A 12,665-nucleotide genomic window follows, 5' to 3' on the forward strand; every position below is an offset into this window, starting at 1 on the left:
CCAGCATCTGCAGATTTCCTTGTGTTTGTGATAGTTGAACTGAACATCCTCACCTTGATCTGGACACTGCATATTTTAAATCAGCATTAATCAGAATCTTGGCTGCGTAGATTTATTTTGGTTTTCTGGACCATTGGTTCTGCTGTTTAAACTTTGATGTTAACTTGGAGGTTAAAATAAACATGAGATTCAGCTACAGAATTTCAAATTCAGACCCTGATATCTCAAAGGTTTCCAGCTTTTACTAATGCTTAAATGTGATCAATTGATATCATTGAACAGGTTTAAGTGCAACATCGTAAGACACCAGGTAGACATCATAGAAGACATACAGCTTATGATCAGAGAGGTTGTAACTGACACTCTGTAATGTCTCCATCACTTTATCCATCTTTATAGCAAGTGTACCTTCCTCACCAGTTCTAGTATCAAACGTATAGAAAATCTCCTCCTGCCGTATGCCTACTGGTCTAATCGCATACAACACCCCACAGACCATAAGGGCATTGGTCACACCAGATTTGAATTTTCTAGTGATCCATGTCCTCTCCACAGTAAAGGATGGTGAGTTAATTTTACTAATAACTATACTCCCAGCATTTTGTTCAGTGGAGTAAATGACCCACAGGCCAGTTTCATCCACAGAGAAGTGCATGTCCTGGTAATTAACACCCTGATAAGAGTTTCAGTTATTGTAGGCTGCATTTGTCAACGTTGATTTCTCCAGTGCCTCTGTGTCTACATTAAACCTGCACCTTTGACTTTTGCTGTAACACTTGTAATACAAGGAGTTAAGATATAAAGCCATCCCACCTCCCTGTGCTCTGTTGTAACTGCTAGAATATGCAAGTCTTTTGTTAATTCCATTTTTGTAGACCAGTAAATCATCATATGAAGAATGTAGTCAGAAGGTGTCAAATCATTGTTCAGAGTTGGTTGGCATCACAAAATATAAACACGAGGAGATCTGCAGATGCTGGAAATTCAAACAACAACACACACAAAATGTTGGTAAAACACAGCAGGCCAGGCAGCATCTATAGGGAGAAGCACTGTCGATGTTTCGGGCTGAGACCTTTCGTCAGGATTAACTGAAAGGAAAGATAGTAAGAGATTTGAAATTAGTGGGGGGAGGGGGAAATGCGAAATGATAGGAGAAGACTGGAGGGGTGGGATGAAGCTAAGAGCTGGAAAGGTGATTGGCAAAAGTGATACAGAGCTGGAGAAGGGAAAGGATCATGGGACGGGAGAAAGAAAGGGGGGGGGGGAAGCACCAGAGAGAGATGGAGAACAGGCAAACAACTAATTATGTCAGGGATGGGGTAAGAAGGGGAGGAGGGGCATTAACGGAAGTTAATGTTCATGCCATCAGGTTGGAGGCTACCCAGCCGGAATATAAGGTGTTATTCCTCCAACCTGAGTTTGGAATCATTTTGACAATAGAGGAGGCCATGGATAGACATATCAGAATGGGAATGGGACGTGGAATTAAAATGTGTGGCCACTGGGAGATCCTGCTTTTTCTGGCAGACAGAGCGTAGGTGTTCAGCAAAACGGTCTCCCAGTCTGCATCAGGTCTCACCAATATATAAAAGGCTAAACCGGGAGCACCAGATGCAGTATACCACACCAGCCAACTCACAGGTGAAGTGTCGCCTCACCTGGAAGGACTGTCTGGGACCCTGAATGGTGGTGAGGGAGGAAGTGTAAGGGCAGGTGTAGCACTTGTACCGTTTACAAGGATAAGTGCCAGGAGGTAGATCGGTGGGAAGGGATAGAGGGACGAGTGGACAAGGGAGTCGCGTAGGGAGCGATCCCTGTGAAAAGCTGAAAGGGAGGGAGGGAAAAATGTGTTTCGTAGTGGGATCCCGTTGGAGGTGGCAGAAGTTACGGAGAATTATACATTGGACCTGAAGGCTGGTGGGGTGGTAGGTAAGGACAAGGGGAACCCTATCCCGAGTGGGGTGGCAGGTGGATGGGGTGAGGGCAGATGTGCGGGAAATGGGAGAGATGCGTTTGAGAGCAGGGTTGATGGTGGACAAAGGAAGCCCCTTTGCTTAAAAAAAGAAGACATCTCCTTCGTCCTGGAATGAAAAGCCTCATCCTGAGAGCAGATGCGGTGGAGACGGAGGAATTGTGAGAAGGGGATAGCCTTTTTGCAAGAGACAGGGTGGGAAGAGGAATAGTCCAGGTAATGAACATTGACTTCTCTAACTTCCATTAATGCCCCTCCTCCCCTTCTTACCCCATCCCTGACGTATTTAGTTATTTGCCTGTTCTCCATCTCCCTCTAGTGCTTCTCCCCTGCCTTTCTTTCTCCTGAGTCCTCCCGTCCCATGATCCTTTCCCTTCTCCAGCTCTGTATCACTTTCGCCAATCACCTTTCCAGCTCTTAGCTTCATCCCACTCACTCCAGTCTTCTCCTATCATTTTGCATTTCCCCCTCCCCCCACTACTTTCAAATCTCTTACTATCTTTCCTTTCGGATAGTCCTAACGAAGGGTCTTGGCCCGAAAAGTCGACATCGCTTCTCCCTATAGATGCTGCCTGGCCTGCTGTGTTCCACCAGCATTTTGTGTGTGTTGCTATCACAAAATACAGTTCTTTTTTAGTAGGCAGGGGAGTCGGATCTTTGCCCCAAGCTCCATTTCTGTAATTCGATCCCAACCAGTTCAGCTGTGTCACATGAGTCTCGGTTATACTGTGGAGTCCACCATGCCATGCAGCTCCCTGTTAATAAATAGAAATACACTCAGTGGCCATTTTTTTAGGCCTACACCTGCTGATTAATGCAAATATCTAATCAGATAATCATGTGACAGCAACTCAATGCATAAATACAAACATGATCAAGAAGTTCATTTATCACCAGCGAAGTTAGGAGAGACACCTCTGGAAATGAGAAGATCGCAGCTTGCATTAACATATTGGATATACCTAAAAGAGCATGGAGAAAACCATCCAATTATAGAGCTTTTAGATCCATGCTAGGAAAAGGAGAGAAAGGAAGTCAGAATTTTCCATGGACTATTGAAGGAAAGCTGAAAGAACAAGGCAATGAGTGCTGCAGTGACTTTTCCTGGGGTGCCTCCATGGCTGTGTGAAGCACCAGAGGCGGATCTTATATTATTTGAAAAGAGGCAAAAATCAGAGATGGGATTTTAAATCAAGATAGAGTTGGATTTTTTGTAGATAATAATTATTATGGATATTTACAATGTAAACAGATGCTTCAAAAATGGTAATGGTAGATTAGGGGTAGGATTGGTAGTGCCTGATTTTAACATTATAAAGTAGATGAGAATAAATAATGATTTCTCAGTGTATACAGGTGAAATGACAGCTATACTATTCGCTTTACAGTGAGTGGAGGAAGCAAGACCAATGAGAGTTGTAATATTGTCTGATTCAAACACAACAATCAGGAGTCTGAAAGATTTATATTCAGAGACAAGAACAGACATAATGTGTGAGATAATACAAACTTTATTCATAAGTAAAATAATGAGATTCTGTGTATGTTTTATGTGGATTCCAGTACATGGTGGTATTGGATGGAATGAGCAAACAGATAAATTAGCAGAGGAGGCAACTAGACAAGCAGAGGTGGATGCTCAAATATAGTAAAGAAGGAATGAAAAACGTTATTAAAAGCTAAATTTTTTAAATGTGGAGAAAACAATGGGGTGAAGAGAGAACAGAAAGACAACTTTATAAAATCCAGTAAGAAGTGTAATGGTTGAGGAATGCAGCAAAGAGCAGGGGGGAGGAGGTGATAATATCAAGATTGAGTTTTGAGCACACAGTGTTAAATAGTACATTGTTCTTAATGAAGAAATGCAGTAATGAGAGGTGTGAGTATTGTAATCAACAAGAAGCTGTTGAGCAAGTACTGGTGAGATGTCCAAAATATAATCCAGAGAGAGGATGATTGATTTTAAAGTTATCATAGAATAAAATATAGTTTAACAATAACAATATTTTGCAGAAAGGATCACATGCTTGTTACATCAAACATATAGTTCAGTTCCTTAAGAATACTGTTTTAATAGAAAACACAAAGTACACTGCAGATGCTGTGGTCAAATCAACATGTACAACAAGCTGGAGGAACTCAGCAGGTTGGACTGCATCTGTGGAAATGAGCAGTCAATGTTTCGGGCTGAGACCCTTCGTCAGGACTGAAGAAGGAGGGGGCAGGGACCCTATAAAGAAGGTGGGGGGAGGTTGGGAAAGAGAAGGCTGGTGGGTGTCAGGTTAAAAACCAATCAGAGGGAAGATCAAGGGGTGGGGAGAGTGGGAAGGAGAAGGCTGGTGGGTGTCAGGTCTACAACAGAGTAGTAGTAGAGAGTTGCCTCTCTGACAGGATGCCTGTGACCAGTGGTGTGCCACAGGGATCGGTGCTGGGTCCTTTGATGTTTGTCATCTATATCAACGATCTAGATGATAATGTGGTTAACTGGATGAGCAAATTTGTGGATGACACCAAGACTGGGGGTGTAGTGGACAGTGAGGCAGGCTGTCATAGCTTGCAGAGGGATCTGCATAAACTGGGAAAATGGCTGAAAAATAGCAGATGGAATTGATGCAGACAAGTGCGAGAATTTACACTTTGATAGGATCAAGCAGTGTAGGTCTTTCACAGTAAATGCTAGGGTACTGAAGAGTATGTTAAACAAAGGGATCCGGGAATACGGGTACATACTTCGTTGAAAGTGGTGTCATGGGTAGATAGAGTCACAAAGAAAGCTTTTAGCAGATTGGCCTTTATAAATCAATGTACTGAGTACAGGAGATGGGATGTTATGTTGAGGTTGTATAAAACATTGGTGAGGCTTAGTTTGGAATATTGTGTGTAGTTTTGGTCACCGACATACAAGACTTCCCCCAGCTCTTTTGGCTCCACACGAAGATTACCATTGTGATCTTCTAAAGGACCAATTTTCTCCCTTGTAATCCTTTTGTTCTTAACATATCTTTAAGAATTCATAAGACCATAAGATAGAAGAACAGAATTAGGCCATTTGGTCCATCAAGTCTGCTCCGCCATTCCATCATGGCTGATATACTATTCCTCTCAGCCCCAGTCTCTTGCCTCCCCACCCCCCATATCCCTTCATGCCCTGAGCAATCAAGAATCTATCAACCTCTGCCTTAAATATACATAAAGGTTTGGCTTCTACTGCTGCCTGTAGCAAAGAATTCCACAGATCCACTCTAACAAGGCTTTCACTATTTGATAGGCTTCAATGAGGTCACCTCTCATTCTTCTGAATTCTAGTGAACATAGGCCCAGAGCCATCAAACGCTGTTCATATGACAAGCCATTCAATCCTGGAAACATTTTCATTAACCTCCTTTGAACCCTCTGAAAAGCATTTCCCAATTTTGCTTCACAGTGATCAATCACTATTTTTCTGCCCATTAGATGTGAGGTTTATTTCTTCTATGCTTCCAGGCTCTTCTATGCCGCTGTGTGATTCACAGGTCATTCAGCCCATCGATTCTGTGAAACACATCCACCTCAGTCTGATAGGCGATTCTGAATCAAAAGCAAATTGAAATCTCTCTCTTATCAGTAGAAACAACCCCTCACATAGAATGCATTGAATTCTTTCTATTCTTCAGCACCTCATGCAGGTGAAGTAAAACAAATCATAAAGCAAAAGCAACTGCAGATGCTGGAAGTCTGAAATAAAAACAGAAAATGCTGGAACATTCATCAGGTCTGGTAGCAACTGAAGAGGGAAAAAAACTAAGCTAACATTTCAGGTCAAAAATGATTGCTTCCTCCTCAGATGGAGAGATGCTGCCCCGCCCACTCATGCTCAATGGCTTAACGACATCATGGCCTGTTTGGACCTCGAAAAAATTCATTATTCAGTTCTCAATTCGAATCTAAAGTTCCATAAAGTCTGGGGACCTTTTATCGAGTACTTTCATAACCTTCCTCTTGATTAGGGTTTTTTTTTTCTTTTCGGTCCCTTGCTTTCAGCTCCTTTTTTTTCTAGTAGAAGGCATTATTATCCTCTGTTGCTGAGTGTATTCACAATCTGGGAGCTTGGCTGTCCTGACTTATACTCTCTATATTGTGCTGTGGTTGGTCTGGAGTTGCTGTTGTTTTTTTCTTGTGTTGTGGGGCTTGGGGAGGACACTAAGCTTACTTGTCTTTAATTTAGGTGCTTTTTTTTTGCTAATTTCTCTTCCTTTGTAGCATATTGTTATTGTATGCTTAATTTTGCACTGTTTTAATGTTCCTCATTGGGAATTGGGGTTTTTAATTTGTAAAATGTTTTGAAAAACTAATAAAAAAATGTTTTAAAAAAATGGTTGCTGTCTGAGGCTTCTGTTCAGTTGATGATCCTAGATGGTGTTGCTGCCAACAGTTCATTGAGGTTCTGTTGTCACTTTGTTTAAACATCAATAGTTGTGACCATTACGAGATTCTGGTGAAAGAGGGAATCACTGTGACTAAATCAGAAATTAGTAATGAAATCAGAGAATCATTGGTTAGATTATAATCTCTTTCCTGCTGACCTTAGTGAGGCACAAGGGTGTCTGGAGAGAATGGTTCAGGTGCTACACACATAGTCCTCAAAGGGTGGTGGAAGTGAGTTGAGACAAAGTTAAAAGCTCATCCAAGTACACAAACAGACCGAGATACTAATAGAAAATGCAGGAACCACTCAGCCAGTCAGGTAGTGTTTGTGTAGAGAGAAATAGTTAGTAATTGTGGTCTGTTATTCTTCATCAGAACTGGGAAAGAGAGTGAAAAATTAACCTTCTGCAGTGTGGGAAATGTAAAGCAAAGGGAATAGGGAATATCTTTGACAGGGCAAAGCTAAATAAATAGAGTAGCTGTTAGCACAAGATTCTGATTTTTTTTTTGTTTTATGCATTGCTAATAATGACTGTAGGGTCTATGCCTTGCAGGGATTCAGAGCAATGTCGGTAGGACTTCAGGGCAAGCAACTTTTCTTTCCCAAGTAGAAGAGGGCCTGTACCCTATGAACCACTGAGCAACAAGGTCATACAAACTCACAGCACCTGGAACAGAAAAGACCAGCAAACACACTGGAAAAATAAACTTACAGAAGGCAGGACAGCGGTTACAAGCAGTAGAAGGAGAAGCATTGTTCTTCAGTCTTGAACCCTGATACACCTGGGCTTTCGGAAAGGGTTTAAATAGCCATCTCACTAGAACTCCTCCTCAAAACCAGAGATACATTCCTTTGAGATTAAATCAAGCAAAGGTGTTTCTGGAAACAGTATTCAAATTGCCAGGAATTACCTTATTTATATTGTCAGAAATATTGTCAAATGTTGCAACAGAGAATGAATGATTCTGCACATGCTGGCTGGCTGCCAGTTCCCTTGACTTTGCAATCATCAGCATGAGGGTTTAAACAACACACAGGCTTTGATTTAACTATTACCACTTCTCTTCTTCATTTCTGAGGGTTGTTTTGGCCACGGATAAGACCACCACTGTCACCTTGCCTATTTGGGGTCTCATAGAGTCATAGAGTAATATAGTATTGAAGTAGGCTCTCCATGCCAAAACCATTTAAACTGCCTACTCCCATTGACCTGCACTTGGACCATAGCCCTCCATACCATACCATACCATCTGTATGCCTATCCAAACTTCTGTTAAATTTTGAAATCGAGCTCAGATGAACCATTTGTGCTGACAGCTGATTACACACTCTCAAGACCCTCTGAGTGAAGAAGGTTCCCCTCATGTTCCCCTTTCACCTTTAAGCCATGACCTCTGGTTGTAGTCCCACCCAACCTCAGTGGATAAAGCCTGCTTGTGTTTATCCTGTCAATATGCCTCATAATTTTGTATATCTCTGTCAAATCTCCTCTCAATCTTCTAAGTCATAAAGAACACAGTCCTAACCTATTCAACTTTTCCTAACAACTCAGGTCCTCCAGACGCAGCAACATCCTTGTAAATTTTCTCTGCACTCTTTCAAACTTGTTTACATCTTTCCTGTAGGTTGGTGACCAAAATGGCACACAATACCCCAAATTAGGCCTCACCAACATCTAATACAGCTTCAACATATCTAATCTTCTGTACTCATTACATTGATTTATAAAGGCCAATGTGCCAAAAGCATTCTATACAACCATAACTACATGTGTTGCCACTGCCAACGTATCTGTATTCCCAGATCTCTTTGTTCTACCACACTCATCAATGCCCACTGTGTAAAGCCTACCCTGGTTGGTCCTACTGAAGTGCAAAACTTTGCACTTCTCTGCATTAAATTCTATCTGCCATTTTTCCAGCTGATGCAGATCCCTTGATAGCCTTCCTCACTGTCCACTACACCCACAATCTTGGTGTCATATACAGAGTTGCTGAACCAGTTAACCACAGATTATTGATATAGATGACAAGCAACAACGGACCCAGCACTCATCCCTGCGGCACACTACTAGTTACAGGCCTCTAGTCAGAAAGGCAACTATCTATTACCACACTCTGGTTTCTCCCATAAAGTCAATGTCTAATCCAATAACTAGCTGTGTGACTTCATCTACTTGACCAGCCTCCCATACAGGACCTTGTCAAATGACTTACTAAAGTCCATGTAGACAACATCCACTGCCTTGCCGTCATCTATATTCCTGGTAACGTGCTCGAAAAGCTCTATAAGATTGGTTGGACATGACCTATCATGTACAAAGCCATGCTAGTTATCGTTAATCAGTCCACGCCTATGCAAATTTTTACATATTTGGTTCCTTAGAATACTTTTCAATGAATTTCCCACAACTGATGCCAGACTCAACAGCCTATAATTTCCAGCTTTATGTTTGGAGCCTTTTTTAAAAGACTTAACAACATTAACTATCCTCTAATCCTCTGGTACCATTCCTGTCATTAAGGATGATTTAAATATCTCTGTTAGGTGCCCTGGCAATTTCTGCACTTGTCTCCTATAGGGTCCAGGCAAATACCTTTTTGGACCCTGGGGATTTATTCACCCTGATTTGTCTCAGGGTAGCAAACACCTCTTCCTCTATAATCTGTACAGGGTCCAGATTGAAGATGATGTTGTTTTGCCTCACTTCTATAGGATTTTGGATAGATAAATCTTTCACCTGTCACCTTAAACCCATGCCCTCCAGTTTTTAGCTCACTTTCCTTGGAAAAAAGATACTGTGTGTTCACCCCATCTTTGCCCTTTGATGTTTTATAAACCTCTATAAGGCCACCCCTCAAGAACTAAATACCCAGCTTGACAAGCCTCTCACTGTAACTGGGCTCTCAAGTCCTGACAGCATCCTCATAAACTCTCTCTGCACTCTATCCAGTTTATTATGTCTCCTATTACAGGTGTGCAAAATAGTACACAGTACTGCAAGTGTGGTCTCAACAATGTCTTGTGTGTCCACACTTAATCAGCCCCTAGTACCCTCTCAATACATCTCTTACGGTTGAAAATATGTGGTCATTCCTGGAGGTAGAGAGGCAATATCAAAAACACACAAATATTAATATCTGAATCATCTGTTTTCCTTTTATGCGATGGTCTTTGAGTGGTTATTAATCCAGGGAGTCAAACATTGGTTGTGGAATGTACACAAACTGCTGGAGGAACTCAGCAAATCAGGCAGCAGGTCTTGGCCAGAAACATCAACTGTTTATTTCTCTCTAGAGATACTGACTCCTATATCATTTTGTGTGTGTTACTCAAGGTTTCCAGCATGTACTGACTCTCCTGTGTTTATAAACATTGGCTGTCAGACCTTTTCAATTGATTTAGGAGGACAAATGGGGCTTCTGTTCAATGTTTCGTGGAAAGATGATTTTTACAATAAGGCAACATCCCTTCAGTGCTGCATGGAGTGTACTTGCCTGGAATGGGAACAAGTCCTAAAATATTTTGACTCCAGATGTCACAATGACTGATCTACCCACTACTGTGTCGTCACTAATGTTGAAAGTGGTGGACAAGGGAATGCCTTGGGCCACCCTGATGTTGGAAATAATCCAATATCTCTAGTTGTCAGGTTAAACACTGACCTTTCAGTTGGTTGCCTCCTGAGTTATAGTATCATGGCTATTCAATCCATTGAGTCAATGCTCCCAACAGAGCATATCATTCAGTCCTATTGCCCCATTTGGGATTAGCATGAAGAGGCACTACTGTTGGCATAGAGACTGTTCCAATTTGAGTTTATTATCACGGGGAGTCATGAAAATTAAAATCATGACAAACATAAATTAACATATCCTTAAATTAACATAAATTATACATAACCTGCATAACAAAATAAGTAGAAATAAATGTAAAAACAATAGTACAAGTTGAGAGAAATGTAGTCTGAGGTAGAATTAGGGCTTTTCAGGTCAGTTCAAGATGAGAACTTATTAATATTAATTCTGCACATATGCAAAATAAGTATAATAACACCAATGCAAGAATGAGAGAGAATTAAAAATGGATACAGTCTAGGTGGTGTTAAGGTTTGCTGCCAATAGGAAAGATGCTGTTGCTGAATCTTGGGGTATGGGTCTTTAGGCTCCTCCACTCCTGCCTGATGGCAGCATTGAGAAGAGGGCATGGCCTGGGGGTGGGGGTTCCTGATGCTGGATGCTGAGTCAACACCCCTCACAGATGTCCACAGTGATGGAGCTGGCCACATTCACCACTCTTTGTAACCTCTTGTGTTCCTGTGTGTTTCCATACCAGGCTGTGATGCAAGCAGTCAGTCTGCTTTCCACTGTACATCTGTAGACGTTTGTCAGAGTCTTCGATGACGTGCTGAATCTAAGAAACTTCAGATGCTGGAGTACCATTTTTATGGCTGCATCTATGTGTTAGACCCAGGATTGACTCTCTGAGACACTGGCACCAAGGTGGACTAAAGGACCTCTGTCTATGTTGTACAGTTCCATTATTTGTTTCCCTATGAAGGGAAGGGTTTTAACTAATTTGCAAGGGGGATGGGACCCAGAGCGGTAGAGCAGTGAAAGAAGTGCATAGAGTAAAGCCAGATCTAACAAATAGGGAGGCTTTGAGGAAAGCGAAGCAGAATAAAGGGTGTAAAGGTAGTAAGGTAGAAGGGCTAAAGTGTGTACTTCAATGAAAGAAGCATTAAGAACAAAGGTGATGAACTAAGAGCTTTGATGCATACATGGAATTATGATGTAGTGCCTGGCACCAGAGCAGGAATGGATTCTCAATATTCTTGGATTTCAGTGTTTTAAAAGGAATAGTGAGGGGAAGGGGAGGAGGGGTGACATTACTGGTCAGGGATACTATTGCAGTTATAGAAAGGGTGGGTAATGTAGCAGGATCCTCTTTTGAGTCAGTATGGGTAGAAGTCAGGAACAGGAAGGGAGCACTTACTCTATTAGGGGTATTCTATAGGCCACCTGGTAGCAGCAGAGATACTGAGGAACAGATTGGGAGGCAGATTTTGGAAAGGTGCAAAAATAACAGGGTTGTTATCATGGGTGACTTTAACTTCCCTAATATTGATTGGCACCTGATTAGTTCCAAGGGTTTGGATGGGGCAGGGTTTGTTAAGTGTGTCCAGGACGGATTTGTGTCACAGTGTGTTGACAGGCTTACTAGGGGGAATGCCATACTAGATATAGTATTAGGTAATGAACCGGGTCAGGTCACAGATCTGTCAGTGGGTGAGCATCTGGGGGACAGTGACCACCGCTCCCTGGCCTTTAGCATTATCATGGAAAAGGATAGAATCAGAGAGGACAGGAAAATTTTTAATTGGGGAAGGGCAAATTATGAGGCTACAAGACTAGAACTTGCAAGTGTGAATTGGGATGATGTTTTTTGCGGGGAAATGTACAATGGATATGTGGTCGTTGTTTAGGGATCTCTTGCAGGATGTTAGGAATAAATTTATCCTGGTGAGGAAGATAAAGAATGGTAGGGTGAATAAACTATGGGTGACAAGTGAGGCGGAAAATCTAGTCAGGTGGAAGAAGGATGTTTAGGAAGCAAGGATCAGATGGGTCTATTGAGGAATATAGGGTAGCAAGAAAGCTTAAGGGGGCATGAGAAGACCTTGGCAAGAAGGATAAAGGAAAATCCAAGGCATTCTTCAATTATGTGAAGAACAAAAGGATGACAGGAGTGAAGGTAGGACCGATTAGAGCTAAAAGTGGGAAGATGTGCCTGGAGGCTGTGGAAATGAGCGAGGTCCTCAATGAATACTTCTCTTCTGTATTCACCAATGAGAGGGAACTTGATGACAGTGAGGACAATATGAGTGAGTTTGACGTTCTGGAGCATGTTGATATTAAGGGAGAGGAGGTGTTGGAGTCATTAAAATACATTAGGATGGATAAGTCCCCGGGGCCTGACGGAATATTCCCCAGGCTGCTCCACAAGGCAAGGGAAGAGATTGCTGAACCTCTGGCTAGGATCTTTATGTCCTCGTTGTCCACGGGAATGGTACCAAAGTATTGGAGGGAGGCGAATGTTGTCCCCTTGTTCATAAAAGGTAGTAAGAATAGTCCGGGTAATTATAGACCAGTGAGCCTTACGTCTGTGGTGGGAAAACTGTTGGAAAAAATTCTTAGAAATAAGATCTACGGGCATTTAGAGAATCATGGTCTGATCAGGGACAGTCAGCATGGCTTTGTGAAGGGCAGGTTATATCTAACAAGC

General features: G+C 42.0%; 1 pseudogene; it reads right to left on the reverse strand.

Moving 5' to 3' along the window:
• Positions 1-271: 271 nt before the first annotated feature.
• Positions 272-7,390, reverse strand: LOC132381760 (olfactomedin-like; annotated as a pseudogene).
• Between the last annotated feature and the right edge of the window lie 5,275 nt (positions 7,391-12,665).

The sequence above is a fragment of the Hypanus sabinus genome, chromosome 26 (assembly GCF_030144855.1).
Source record: "Hypanus sabinus isolate sHypSab1 chromosome 26, sHypSab1.hap1, whole genome shotgun sequence".
Taxonomy (NCBI): Eukaryota; Metazoa; Chordata; class Chondrichthyes; order Myliobatiformes; family Dasyatidae; genus Hypanus; species Hypanus sabinus.